General features: G+C 34.2%; 1 non-coding gene across 1 annotated transcript; it reads left to right on the top strand.

Moving 5' to 3' along the window:
* The first annotated feature begins 2447 nt into the window (after positions 1–2447).
* On the top strand, positions 2448–2519 carry TRNAY-AUA (transfer RNA tyrosine (anticodon AUA)). Its single transcript has one exon. It is a non-coding gene; the product is annotated as a tRNA-Tyr (tRNA).
* The last annotated feature ends 724 nt before the right edge of the window (positions 2520–3243 follow it).

Here is a 3243-nt window from a genome sequence, read left to right as displayed (position 1 = left end):
AGTCATTGTTTAGGTTGCCAACGACGATGAAATAAAGATGAGCTTATATACCAGTAATGTGTAAAATTATTTTCTCCTCAAAGCCGTCAAAATACGATCACATTTGCTTATGGAGAAACTATTCCAAAACGGATAGAGAAAATTGCACCGAATATTAAATATGAACAGAAGAACAAAATTGATTTTGTGTACTTCATCAAATGTTTTAACTTCCAAATATGTAGTTTATTGCTTTCGCGTGATAAATATTAGGTACAATGCCTTGTTATTTGTTTTTACTTATTTATTCTGGTGTAGTTAAGGCCATTAGGCCTTCTCTTCAACACCGTCAGAACTACAAATAAAATAATAGAAAAATCAAACTATGAACAAAGTAAAACCCAACAAAAATATGATTCTTTTTCCTCTTTCTAATCAATTTCAGCATCCAATCAATATGTTTAGTTTCTGACTGTTGTGTAAAATGAATAATATCGAGGGAAAAATTGTTCCGGAGCCGGGTATCGAAGCCGGGACCTTTGGTTTTACGTACCAACGCTCTACCACTGAGCTACCCGGGAACTCTAACCGACACCGATCCAATTTTTCCCTCTATATCCACGGACCTCAAAGTGGGCTGACAACCGTCAAGCAACCAACTTCGAGTGCACACTAACTCCGTGTGACTTAAATTGTGGTTTTCTGTTAACGAACAGTGACGTGTATTATGCAAATCAAGAACCCAGGTATAACTCCCTGTAAAGTTGATTTGAATAATTTGGAGGGAAAAATTGTTCTGGAGCCGAGCTTATTCAAATCAACTTTACAGGGCGTTATACTTGAAATCTTGATTTGCATAATACACGTCACTGTTCGTTAACAGAAAACCACAATTTAAGTCACACGGAGTTAGTGTGCACTCGAAGTTGGTTGCTTGACGGTTGTCAGCCCACTTTGAGGTCTGCGGATATAGAGGGAAAAATTGGATCGGTGTCGGTTAGAGTTCCCGGGTAGCTCAGTGGTAGACCGTTGGTACGTAAAAGCAAAGGTCCCGGGTTCGATACCCGGCTCCGGAACAATTTTTCCCTCGAAATTATTCAAATCAACTTTACAGGGAGTTATACCTGAAATCTTGATTTGTTGTGTAAAATGTTTTAACATAATATAATGTTGTCTGTTTCCTTGTTAATTTAACACTAAATTTATGAGAAAAAGACAGAAAAGAGAAAAAAATCGTAATATTGAATATTTCGTTATACTGGCGTTCGTTAAAGGGCCATATATGGGAGACTCGGCTAATTCCGCAATATTAAGAAATAAATCTATCATATTTTTATCAAAATATTTATTGACAATTGTTATCAAGATATGTAGACATGGACGAAACCTTTCATTACCAAATGAGATAAAGAGACCCTATTAAAATGCAAATATATTCAATTGTACATACATTACAGTTGAAAAATAACAACTCGGGTAATTCCGCAATAGGACTTGGCTAATTCCGCAGGAGTAAATAATTATGAAATACACTATGAAATTGACATAAAAAAGGAACAATTTATATGTAACAATGCTCACTTTCTTCACAGCTGTGTAGCAAAACACGAAAAACGGCCAACTTTCGATGTTTCACTGTATTGCCATGATTTTTTTCTATAGACTGCAGAGGACATGCCTCCTGTTGACAGCCTCTTACGTTCACGCTATTGTAAAGCCGCAGTAAAATCATATATGCTCTACTGCGGAATTACCCGTACTGCGAAATTAGCCGAGTTTCCCCTAATGTAAACTTAACATAATCACAAATATTTTGAAGTCTTTTTTTTGTGAATTTTGACAAATAATAATTAATTTTATGGTTATTGGCATGTAACAAATAAATACTGATTGTGTGTGTTCTGTTACATTCCTGATTTATTTAATTTAGAAATTTATAAAATTAAATATCTTGAATTTATAATTTCTGTGGTTGTTCAACTCACCATGTTTTGTATTGAAGGCAGCCACTCTGTATTATTGGAGGTAATTATTTATTCGTCATAGGTACACCAGTTTTTATGCTAAATGTAATATTAATCAAATTTATTCTAGGATAGTTAGTAGGCGTCAATGTCGCAGTCGTTACGAAGAAAGTAAGAATAAGCCCACATAAAACATGAAAAATACATATATATATATATATATATATATATATATATATATATATATAATTTTAATGTACCGAAGTACATATAATAATTCCATGCACATATATGATATGCGTAAATCACTTTGTGATTTAATACGGCGCTTATTCCGTCGGATCCCGGCCAACTAGTCACTCATTACGAGTGCACCTCAGCACATGTGTGGACTTCGGTCCTAGGTTCATAGATATCTATGACGTAGTGCAGAGGGCGGCCACTAGAGGGAACCTAAGAGTTGGAACTTAAAACTGAGACGATTCTTCCGACGCCGGGGTGGAATCCGGTGTGGCTTAGTGGATAAAGCGTCAGCACATAGAGCTGAAAACCCGGGTTCAAATCCCGGCACCGGAGAGAATTTTTCTCCGTTCCATTACTCTTTGATCGTATGAATAATACAGTTTTCATACATTTAGAATAATATTATTATTACATCTATCACTTTATGTAATTATGTATATGCAAATATCATAGCATATGATTGAAAGTTCACACAATATCACAACCATCACGTACATTAAAACATATTCAATGTACAGAACTAGAACATAACTGAAGGGCACACGAGAAAAACGATCAAGGCCCATCAAAAATCGAAATTGAGTTAATAATGCTATCTTATATTGGAAAGGAAGTACTATCATGTGGTCTAGCTAGTAATAAGAAATAATCGTTCTTGACATTCCACTACGTCAATTTCTATTAAATACACACATAACAAAGTATTAAGTGCTTAAACTTTAAAATTAGTTTTTCTCGAAACTTTCTAAAATGGATCTTGATCGTTATTCCCGTGTACCCTTCAACTATATACGAACCCTTATGCGTTGCTATGTAATTTAGAGTATTGAAAAATATCTACTTTAATATTACTTATCTCAACACTTCACAGAAATATTATTTTAAAAACAATTTTGTGGGAACTTCACATCATGAAATGGTCACAACTGTCACAAAAAAGAAAAGTAGGTATGTGTTGTAGAATCTGGAGTATTATTCTTTTAGAGATTTGGAATTACTTCTCTAAACATTTTCGAAAGAAATTTTGAACATAAAAATATTTTGTTTCATGGATTAT

Source organism: Periplaneta americana, chromosome 5, assembly GCF_040183065.1.
Source record: "Periplaneta americana isolate PAMFEO1 chromosome 5, P.americana_PAMFEO1_priV1, whole genome shotgun sequence".
NCBI lineage: Eukaryota > Metazoa > Arthropoda > Insecta > Blattodea > Blattidae > Periplaneta > Periplaneta americana.
Note: the sequence above shows the minus strand (reverse complement) of the source record. Positions and strands in the feature narration are given on the sequence as shown.